Below are 12067 nucleotides of genomic sequence, written 5' to 3'. Positions count from 1 at the left end.
CTAAAAGAGAAGAACCATATGACCATCTCAGTAGATATAGGCATTTGATAAAAGACAACATTCATTCCTGATTAAAAAAAAAAATTCCTCTTAGTAACTAAAGAATACAAGGGAAGGTCATCAGCATGATAAAGAGCATCTCTGATAAATCTACAACTAACATGCATCATGATGAAAAACCGAATGCTTTCCCTGTAAGATCAGGAACACAGGAATATCTCCTTTCACTATTTGAGCAGCATTGTACTGAAGCCAGTGCAGTTAGGCAAGAAAAGGAAATAAAAGCTATCTGGGTTGAAAGGAAGAAGTAAAACTGTCTTTATTCACAATCATGATCACATAATAGGGACGGGTAAAATCCAACCTGTGGGGAAGCTTCTTATTTTTACAAATAAAGTTTTATTGGAATGCAGCTGTGTTTTTTTAATATATATTTTATTGCACTTTAGGTTCTGGGGTATATGTGCAGAACATGCAGGATTGTTGCACAGGTACACATATGGCTATGTGGTCTGCTGTCTCCATCCCCCCGTCACCTATATCTGGCATTTCTCCCCAGGTTATCCCTCCCCAACCTCTCTACCCACACTGTCCCTCCCCTATTCCCCACCAACAGACCCCAGAATGTGATGCTCCCCTCCCTGTGTCCATGTGTTCTCATTGTTCAACATCTGCCTATGACAACATGTGGTGTTTGATTTTCTGTTCTTGTGTCAGTTTGCTGAGAATGATGGTTTCCAGATTCATCCATGTCCCTACAAAGGACATGAACTCACTGTTTTTTTATGGCTGTATAGTATTCCATGGTGTATATGTGCCACATTTTCCTTGTCCCGTCTATCACTGATGGACGTTTGGGTTGGTTCCAGGTCTTTGCTATCGTAAACAGTGCCGCAATGAACATACATGTGCATGTGTCTTTATAATAGAATGATTTATAATCCTTTGGATATATACCCAGTAATGGGATTGCTGGGTCAAATAGAATTTCTATTTCTAGGTCCTTGAGGAATCGCCACACTGTCTTCCCCAATCGTTGAACTAATTTACACTCCCACCAACAGTGTAAAAGTGTTCCTATTTCTCCACATCCTCTCCAGCATCTGTTGTCTCCAGATTTTTTAATGATTGTCATTCTAAGTAGCATGAGATGGTGTCTCAGTAGAATTCTTGGGTTTGAGTGCTGGGTCTGCTACTGGCCAGCTGTATCGGCTGAGGAGAGTCATGGGGCCTTTCTGTGCCTATTTTCTTTCTTTATAAAATACCTAATATGTTACCAACCTCACAGTGTTACCAACCTCACAGTGTTAAAAGGATTATATGAGTTTGACACATGGACAGTGCTTAGAATGATGCATAGTACCTACATAGTAAGCCCAGAAAAAGCTAACTAATATCATCATTAAAAAAAGGATTTCCCTTATATAAGAATGTGAGTAATATTTTCCAAATAGGTTTTAGTGCCTGTAAACACTGTTTTTATTGAAAAGGACAACAATGAGAAGAACCTGATATATATCTTTTTATCACATGATGCAGGTAACATGTTTTTTTCTTTTGGTTTTACTCTCAGAAAGCTGGACCTAAATTTAATTATTTGGGGTAGTAGTAAATTTATTTATCCCTTAATGTCAATGTTTCTGTTTATAATTTAATGTCTATTGTAGAAAATTACTGTGTTTTGCATTACCTGTAAAAAAAAATTACCTGTGCACTTGATGAATAGCAGAAGTAATACAAATGCAGATATTTTGTATGATAAAACAATAGTATTAGATATTCTTTATATTTTACATCTTTGCTATTTTTCTAAAAGGAATTGTTTCTTTTTTCAGGGCTGAAAATAAAACATCTACTGAAAAGAACAAGGTATTGTAAAAAAAGTAAATGATCTAAAATATTATTTTTAAAAAATGTTCTAAAAGGTAAGGTGGAAAAAAAGAATATTTTGTTATAAAGCTGTTTGCTTAGAAAAAGTGATTAAAAAACAGCCGTTGATAACTGTACCTTCTAAGAACAATCTGTTTCTTTAAGAAGTACCTGAGAGAGATCCAAGATGGCTGACCACTAGCAGCTTGGGATTGTAGCTCCCAGTGAAAGTGCAGAGAAGAGAGGATGCCACACTTTCAGATGAATTTTTGTTGCTCACGGACCAGGAGATTCCCAGTGGAGGAGCCCCATGGGTCGCCAGCGCGACTCTTGTGGCCAGTGCCGTGGTTTTGCTGGCACCTCAGCGCAGAACTTCTTGGTGCAGAGTGAGCGGGACTGGGTCCCCTTTTGGCCAATTTCCGGGCAGAAAAGCACCATCAATCTTAACACCGCTGTTTTGGCCAGCGCAGTGGATTGCTCCCATTTCGGCGCTGGGAATCAGTAAGTTGGACGTCCACTCAGAAACCTAATTTGAAAGTCGGAAATCACAAAGATGACAGGTGGATAAATTTACAATGATGGGAAGAAATTAGCATAAAAAGGCTGAGAATACCCAAAATCAGAATGCCTCTCCCTCTACAGGGGATCACAGTTCCTCATCAGCAACGGAACAAGCTCTGATGGAGAATGAGTGCATTCCATTAACAGAAGTAGGCTTCAGAAGGTGGATGATAAGAAACTTCTGTGAATTAAAAGAACTTGTTCTAACCCAATGCAAAGAAACTAAGAACTTTGAAAAAAGGTTTGACGAAATGCTAACAAGAATAGACAATTTGGAGAGGAATATAGCTGAATTAATGAAGCTGAAAAACACAACACAAGAACTTTGCGAAGTATGCACAAGTATTAACAGTCGAATTGATCAAGCAGAAGAAAGGATATCAGAGTTCGAAGACCAACTTAATGAAATAAAATGAGAAGTCAAGATTAGAGAAAAAAGGATAAAAAAGAATGAGCAAAGTCTCCAAGAAATATGGGACTATGTGAAAAGACCTAATCTACGTTTGATAGGTGTACCTGAATGTGACGAAGAGAATGAATCCAAGTTGGAAAATACTCTTCAGGAGATTATTCAGGAAAACTTTCCCAACCTAGTAAGACAGGACAATATTCAACTCCAGGTAATACAGAGAACACCACAAAGATATTCCTCAAGAAGACCAACCCCAAGGCACATAATCGTCAGATTCATTAGGGTTGAAATGAAGGAGAAAATACTAAGAGCAGCCAGAGAGAAAGGTCAGGTTACCCACAAAGGGAAGCCTATCAGACTTACAGCAGATCTCTCAGCAGAAACCCTACAAGCCAGAAAAGAGTGGGGGCCAGTATTCAACATCCTTAAAGAAAAGAACTTTCAACCCAGAATTTCATATCCAGCCAAACTGAGCTTCAAAAGCAAAGGAAAAATAAAATCTTTTGCAAACAAGCAAGTACTTAGAGATTTCACCATCACCAGGCCTGCTTTGCAGAAGCTTCTGAAAGAAGCACTATACATATAAAGGAGCAACCAGTATCAGCCTTTCCAAAAATATATCTAGCTAGCATCAAATGACAGTATTAAACTCATATATATTATTAACTGGATAAAAAGCCAAAACCCATCGGTACGCTGTATCCAGACCCATCTCACATGCAACGATACACAAAGACTCAAAACAAAGGGACAGAGGAAGATTTACCAACCAAATGGAGAGCAAACATAAATAAACTAATAAAAAGCAGGAGTTGACATAAGACAAGTTCATAATGACTTATAAAGAGACTTAGCCTCCCACACAATAATAGTGGGAGACTGTAACATCACATTGTCAATATTAGACTGATCAACGAGATAGAAAATTAACAAGGATATCCAGGACTTGAACTCAGACCTGGAACAAGTAAACTTAATAAACATTTATAGAACTCTCCACTTCAAATACACAAAATATACATTCTTATCAGTACCACATCATACCTATTCCAAAAGTGACTACATAATTGGAAGTAAATCACTCCTCAGCAATCGCTTAGCATTTCATAGGTTTAAATGAAATATTGGTTGGCTGCTTGTTTGTTATTTTCTTTCCTTATTCCTTCCTGTCTACATTGTTAAGCACAATTATTGGCATAAAAGAGGTTTTCAATTCCCATTTTTAGACTGCATTCTAGCCTGGGCAATAAAGCAATACTCCCGTTCTCTCTCCCTCTTTCTCTTCCTTTTTCTTTCTCTTCTTCATTCTTTTTTTTTTCTCTCTTTCTTTCTTCCTTTTTTTTTCTAAAAAAAAAAAAAAAAAAGAAGTACCTGTGTTTTTGCTCGTACAAAAAAAACCATGGAGAAATACCAGTTCTGTACATTTAGCATATGTTATAAATCTTTCTAGGACATTGTGAAACAGTATTATTTATCTTATAGGTCAAAAACCAAATACATTCTGGGGCTGACTTTGCTGACTCAATGCGACCATCTGAAACAGCCTCAGAATGCGAGTTGTCTCGCTCTACTTATGAGAATTTTTTGTTGCTGATTGAACAACTTAAAATGCAGTGCAAAGGTAGGATCATTGCATAAATGCAAGACCTTTTAATGTATCCTGCAGTAATGTGTGTATACATTGCTGAGAACTGATGCATGATAGTGAAGTTCATCTCAGAAATATGCTCAGTGTTAAAAAGAGAACGAATGTATACTGTACACAAAAGAGCTATGATAACTCCACTGTACTTTTCTCGGTGTGAATGGCACTCCCAGTCTTTTTGTTGGCTCCGTTTCTCTCCTATGCCTTCCCCCAATGTCAGGTTACCATTTTTTCCCACCTGGAATGCTGCAGGAATCTTAGGAATCCTAGAACTCTTTTCCCTAATACCCAACCTCCTAAAACCATGGTCTACTCTGCAATCATAATGATATGTTTTTAAAGATTCGGATCTGATCATGTTATTCCTTTGCTTATAACTCAGCTGCTACTACTCATTACTGTAAGGTTAGAGATCTGAATCCTCTAGCTTTATCCTGCATCGTTTCTACCCTTCTCTTTCTCTGTGTCCCACCCAGTGTCTTAGATGATTGTTCCAGCAGTCGATAGTTTCAGTGAGGTATAACTGACACACTATAGACTGCACATATATAAAATGTACAATTGCATGGACATGTGAAACCATCACCATAATGAAGAGAGTTAACATGTTGATCATCCATAAAAGTCTTTTCCTGTCCCTTTTTATTCCTTTATTAAGAAACTATTGAATTGTTTCCCAAGGTATTTGAATTGATTTTCCATTCCAACCAGAGGTATATGACATTTCTTGTTGTTCTGTAGCATCTCAAGATCTTATTATTGCTGTTTTTTAAATTTTGAAATTTCAGCCATTATAATGGATATGTATTCATATCATTATGGTTTTAATGTGCATTACTCTAAGGACTAATAATGTTGAACATTCTGTATGGGCTTATTTGCTACCTGTATATCTTTTTTGGTGAACTGTCTTTTCCAATCGGGGTAGCTTATGAACATTTAAAATTGAGATTTGAGTCAATCAGCTTTTATACATACACCAAAGGTTGTCAGACCTTTTCATTTTGAAACTAACTTGTGGCAAAATCGTCTCTGTCACAGCCAATCAACTCTGCCATTGTAGTATGAGACCAGCCGTAAACAATGCATATGTTAAAAAGCACAGCTGCGACTATTCTTCAAGATGGCCAAATAGGAACAGCTCTGGAGTGCAGTTCCCAGCAAGAACGCAGAGGCTGCCACAGGGTCTGGAGTGGACCTCCAGCAGTCCTACAGCAGAGGGGCCTGTTAGAAGGAAAACTAAAAAAACAGAAAGAAATAACTTCATCATCAACAAAAACGATGTCCACTCAGAGACCCCCATCCGAAAGTCACCAACTACAAAGACCACAGGTAGATAAATCCACAAAGATGGGAAGAAACAAGTGCAAAAGGGATGAAAATACCCAAAATCAGAACTCCTCTCCTCCTCCAAGGGATCACAACTGCTCACCAGCAAGGGAACAAGGCTGGATGGAGAATGAGTTTGATGAATTGACAGAAACAGGCTTCAGAAAGTGGGTAATAACAAACTTCTTTGAGCTAAAAGAACATGTTCTAACCCAATGCAAAGAAACTAAGAACCTTGAAAAAATGTTAGATGAAATGCTAATGAGAATAAACAGCTTAGAGAACATAAATGACTTGATGGAGCTGAAAAACACAACACAAGAACTTTGTGAAGCATACACAAGTTTCAATAGCCCAATTGACCAAGCCGAAGAAAGGATATCAGAGATTGAAGATCAACTCAATGAAATAAAATGAGAAGGCAAGATTAGAGAAAAAAGAGTAAAAAGAAATGAACAAAGCCTCCAAGAAATATGGGATTATGTGAAAAGACCTAATCTACGTTTGATAGGTGTACCTGAATGTGACGGAGAGAGTGAATCCAAGCTGGTGAACACTCTTCAGGATATTATCCAGGAGAACTTCCCCAACCTAGCAAGGCAGGCCAACATTCAAGTCCAGGAAATACGGAGAACACCACAAAGATATTCCTCAAGAAGAGCAACCCCAAGGCACATAATCATCAGATTCACCAGGGATGAAATGAAGGAAAAAATGCTAAGGGCAGCCAGAGAGAAAGGTCGGGTTACCCACAAAGGGAAGCCCATCAGACTCACAGCAGATCTCTCAGCAGAAACTCTACAAGCCAGAAGAGAGTAGGGGCCAATAGTCAACATCCTTAAAGAAAAGAACTTTCAACCTAGAGTTTCATATCCAGCCAAACTAAGCTTCATAAGCGGCAGAGAAATAAAAATCCTTTATGAACAAGCAATTGCTCAGAGATTTCATCACCACTAGGCCTGCCTTACAAGAGCTCTTGAAAGAAGCACTAAACATAGAAAGGAACAACCAGTACCAGCTACTCCAAAAACGTACCAAATGGTAAAAAGCATTGGTGCAATGAAGTAACTGCATCAACTAATGGGCAAAACAGCCAGCTAGCATCAAAATGGCAGGAACAAATTCACACATAACGATATTAACCTTAAATGTAAATGGGCTAAAGGCCTCAGTCAAAAGATGCAGACTGGCAAATTGGATAAAAAGTCAAAAACCATTGGTGTGCTGTATCCAGGAAACCCATCTCATGTGCAAGGATACACACAGACTCAAAATAAAGGGATGGAGGAAGATTTACCAAGCAAATGGAGAGCAAAAAAAAAAAAAAAAGAAAGCAGGAGTTGCAATCCTAGTCTCTAATAAAATAGACTTTAAACCAACAAAGATCAAAAGAGACAAAGAAGGGCATTACATAATGGTAAAAGGATCAATGCCACAAGAAGAGCTAATGATCCTAAATATATATACACCCAATACAGGAGCACCCAGATACATAAAGCAAATTCTTAACGGCCTACAAAGAGACTTAGACTCCCTACACAATAATAGTGGGAGACTTTAAAACTCCACTGTCAATATTAGACAGATCAACAAGACAGAAAACTAACAAGGATATCCAGGACTTGAACTCAGATCTGGACCAAGCAAATCCAACAGATATTTACAGAACTCTCTACCCCAAATCCATAGACTATACATTCTTCTCAGCACCACATCACACCTCTAAAACTGATCACTTAATTGGAAGTAAATCACTCCTCAGCAAATGCAAAAGAAGGGAAATCATAACAGTCTTTCAGACCACAGTGCAATCAAATTAGAACTCAGGATTAAGAAACTAACTCAGAACTGCACAACTTCATGGAAACCAAACAATCGGCTCTTGAATGTGGACTGGATAAACAATGAAATGAAGGCAGAAATAAAGATCTTCAAAACCAACAAGAATGAAGACACAACATACCAGAATCTCTGGGACACATTTAAAGCAGTATCTAGAGGAAAATTTATAGCAATAAATGCCCACATGAAAATCAAGGAAAGATCTAAAATTGACACCCTGTCATCAAAATTGAAAGAGCTAGAGGAGCAAGATCAAAAAACTCAAAAGCTAGCAGAAGACAAGAAATAACTAAGATCAGAGCATAACTGAAAGAGATAGAGACACAAAAAACCCTTCAAAAATTAATAAATCCAGGAGCTAGTTTTTTGAAAAGATCGACAAAATAGATGGACCACTAGCCAGATTAATAAAAAAGAGAGAAGAATCAAATAGATGCAATAAAAAACAATAAAGGGAATATCACCACCAATTCCACAGAAATACAAATTACCATCAGAGATTACTAGAAACAACTCTGCACATAAACCAGTAAACCTAGAAGAAATGGATAAATTCCTGGACACTTGCACCCTCCCAGGCCTAAACCAGGAAGAATCAAAACCCTGAATAGACCAATAACAAGGTCTGAAGTTGAGGTAGCAATTAATAGCCTACTAACAAAAAAAAAGCCCAGGTCCAGATGGGTTCACAGCTGAATTCTACCAGACATACAAAGAGGAGCTGGTACCACTCCTTCTGAAATTATTCCAAACAATCCAAAAAGAGGGAATCCTTCCCAAATCATTTTATGAAACCAACATCATCCTGATACCAAAACCTGGCAGAGACTTAGCACGAAAAGAAAACTTTAGGCCAATATCCATGATGAACATAGAAGCAAAAATCTTCAATAAAATACTGGCAAACTGATTGTAACAGCACATCAGAAAGCTTATCCACCATGATCAAGTAGGCTTCATCCCGGGGATGCAAGTCTGGTTCAACATACTCAAATCTATAAACGTAATTCACCACATAAACAGAACCAAAGACAAAAACCACATGATCATCTCAATAGGTGCAGAGAAGGCCTTCAACAAAATTCAACAGTCCTTAATGTAAAAACTCTCAATAAACTAGGTATCGATGGAACATATCTCAAAATAATAAAAGCTATTTATGACAAACCCACAGCTGATATCATACTGAATGGGCAAAACTGGAAGCATTCTCTTTGAAATCTAGTACTAGACAAGGATGCCCTCTCTCACCACTCCTATTCAATAGAGTATTGGAAGTTCTAGCCAGAGCAGTCAGGCAAGAAAAAGAAATAAAGGATATTCAAACAGGAAAGGAGGAAGTCATATTGTCTCTATTTGCAGATGACGTGATTGTATATTTAGAAGACCCCATCGTCTCAGCCCAAAATCTCCTTACTGATAAGCTTCTTCGGCAAAGTCTCAGGATACAAAATCAATGTGCAGAAATCACAAGCATTCCTATACACCAATAACAGACAAACAGAGCCAAATCAAGAATGAACTATCATTCACAATTGCTACAAAGAGAATCAAATACCTAGGAATACAACTAACAAAGAATGTAAAGGACCTCTTCAAGGAGCACTATGAACCGCTGCTCAAGGAAATAAGAGAGGACACAAACAGATGGAAAAACATTCCGTGCTTATGGTTAGGAAGAATCAATATTGTGAAAATGTCCATCCTGCCCAAAGTAATTTATAGATTCAATGCTATCCTCATCAAGCTACCTATGACAGCCTCTTCACAGAACTGGAGAAAAACCACCTTAAACATCATATGGAACCAAAAGAGAGCCCGCAATAGCCAAGTCAATTCTAAGCAAAAAGAACAAAGCTTGAGGTATCATGCTACCTGACTTCAAACTATATACTACAAGGCTACAGTAATCAAAACAGCATGGTACTGGTACCAAAACAAAGATATAGACCAATGGAACAGAACAGAAGCCTTGGAGGCAATGCCACACATCTACAACCATCTGATCTTTGACAAACCTAACAAAAACAAGCAATGGGGAAATGATTCCCTGTTTAATAAACGGTGTTGGGAAAACTGGCTAGCCACGTGCAGAAAGTAGAAACTGGATCCTTTCCTGACACCTTACACTAAAATTAACTCCAGATGGATGATGAATCCACACTGTCATTCCATTTCTAACTATAACTATAAATAATAATTTCAGAATCTTGCAATTTTTTTCTAATAAAAAAACTTTATACAGAGGCAAGTTTGGAAACCTACTTTCAAAAAACTAAAAATCATTTTTAATGAAATTCATCAACAGGCATTCATTCATGTATTCACCCATGTATTCACACATTTAACAAATACTAATTGAGCACACAATACACGCTGATGGCAATGCTGGTCCAGGGAAACATGGTGTATTGATACTTTAGAACTTTAGAATCCACTGTGGGTCAACTTGATTAATTTTTTTTTTAACTCTATATTCCAAAAGTAATAATCTGTTATAGACTGTCAACAATTAGCTTTTCTAAAGTACTTGAACAAAACCCTCCCCTTCTCCCCAGAATCTCAACAACTCTAAAGTTGATACGCCTGACATTTTAGAGTACCTTAGCAAATCATACCTATTCATCAAGGGATGTTTAAATTCTGTTCAGTATGGCCTAAGTGTTCGCATGTTTATTATTTCACAATTTAAAAAAATCTATATGTAACAGTTTAAATTTTAGTTCACATTTACATGATCAGTTAGACTAATGTTACATTTCTGAAGCAATGCTGAAGGAACAAACTCTGACCATAAAACTCTACATGAATAAACATTTTAAGGACAATTAGTTTGCTAAAAGCCTATAAAAGATAGTAAGTCGAGCTTTCAAACACTGAGACATGCAAAGAAAACTAAATCTCATAAACATGTTCTTCTTTCCTGATCATTACCAGCATCCTACAAACACACTCTAAAAGATTCTATTTTAAAATTAAAAAAAAAGAAAAATCCCTGAATTCCATATTCTTCTTCAAATATCACCCATTTCTCTACTGTCTTTCCCAAAGACATTCCCTCAAGGGGTATCTATGCTTATCCACGATAGTCAGGATTCCACAGCAATTATTTATTGAAACTGCTCCTTGTCAAAGTCACCAGCCCTTAGAATAATCGGTGTTTCAGCGTTGATATAGTTGAGTATCTTCTAGCTTTGGCAGTCTATACTATTCTATTTCCAGAAAACGTAACCACTGCAAATGTTCCTTCTCAGAGAAATAAAGAACGTTTAAATTTTACCTCCTTTCATCCTCATCTATTTCACTTAAACCACTGTCATCATCTACTTGCAGCAGACCATGGGTTACTAAATTAGCCTTCTCAAACATTGGTGTAATCACATTATTTTGAGGTCCATTTTTTATTTTCATTTTTCTTTACTTCCTTCATATATAATGCAGAACCACAACTTTTAAAAAATCTGGCTGGGTGCAGTGGCTCACGCCTATAATCCCAGCACTTTGGGAGGTCAAGGAGAGCAGATCATGAGGTCAGGAGATTGAGATCATTCTAGCCATGGTGAAACCCTGTCTCCACTACAATACAAAATCATTAGCCAGGCATGGTGGCATGCACCTGTGGTCCCAGCTACTCAGGAGGCTGAGGCAGGGGAATCACTTGAATCCAGGAGATGGAGGCTGCAGTGAGCTGAGACTGGGCCACTGCACTCCAGCCTGGCAAAAGAGCAAGACTCTGTCTCAAAAAAAAAAAAAAAAAAAAAAAAAACTATAAAAAGCCAATGTTTTATAATAAGTCTACTGATAACAAATAAAAAACAATTTTGTAAAATTCCAACTCTTCCCTATCTCAATTCATTAATTTAAAAACACACTTCTGAATTACCAACATATAAAGAAATATATATTTCCTGCCTCAAAATACAAGTAATATACAATTATGATACAATGTGTGGTTTAAGAGTTGATATATGAAAAGTTATATTTTAGCACAAGAAAGGCTTTACAGAAGAGGCAAAATAGGAGCTCACCAGGGAAAAATAGAGAAAATGACTCCACTTGGAGAACAGAATGAAAGCACAAAGATTAGTCCCATGAAATCTAGGTGTTTCCTAGGAACTTGAAAGGAAGAGTGTAAAACACAAGGAAACTAAGAATGGAAGATGAATGCTACATCAGACAGCTGGAGCATACAGACAATGACTCTTAGACATGAAACTCGTAATTAGATCTGTTCTAAAACAGTTTAAACAAGGTTTTAAAAATAACAGGCACATATCACATTAAAGAAATCAGGAAAATGTCTTGGGAAGAAAAAAATCTTACTGTTAAAACTCCTGTAAAGTAGAGCAACACTTTTGCAATAGTAATAACCATTTATATTTGCTCCTGGCTCACGGAGAGGCCTGGGC

General features: G+C 37.3%; 1 long non-coding RNA gene across 6 annotated transcripts in view; it reads right to left on the bottom strand.

The window, feature by feature from the left end:
- Nucleotides 1–12067, bottom strand: part of LOC135275736 (uncharacterized) — a 72190-nt gene that overhangs the window by 59742 nt on the left and 381 nt on the right. Inside the window, exon 1 of one of the 6 annotated variants that reach the window (XR_010343311.1) lies at nucleotides 2041–2391. The exons of the other annotated variants lie outside the window; for them this stretch is intronic. This is a non-coding gene — a long non-coding RNA (uncharacterized LOC135275736). Of the gene's footprint in view, nucleotides 1–2040; nucleotides 2392–12067 lie in introns of those variants that run through there. 6 annotated transcript variants of the gene reach the window in all.

The sequence above is a fragment of the Aotus nancymaae genome, unplaced genomic scaffold (assembly GCF_030222135.1).
Source record: "Aotus nancymaae isolate 86718 unplaced genomic scaffold, 86718_ANA_hifiasm-v0.15.2.pri h1tg000018l, whole genome shotgun sequence".
Classification (NCBI taxonomy): Eukaryota; Metazoa; Chordata; class Mammalia; order Primates; family Aotidae; genus Aotus; species Aotus nancymaae.
This window is presented reverse-complemented; position numbering and strand designations above follow the sequence as displayed.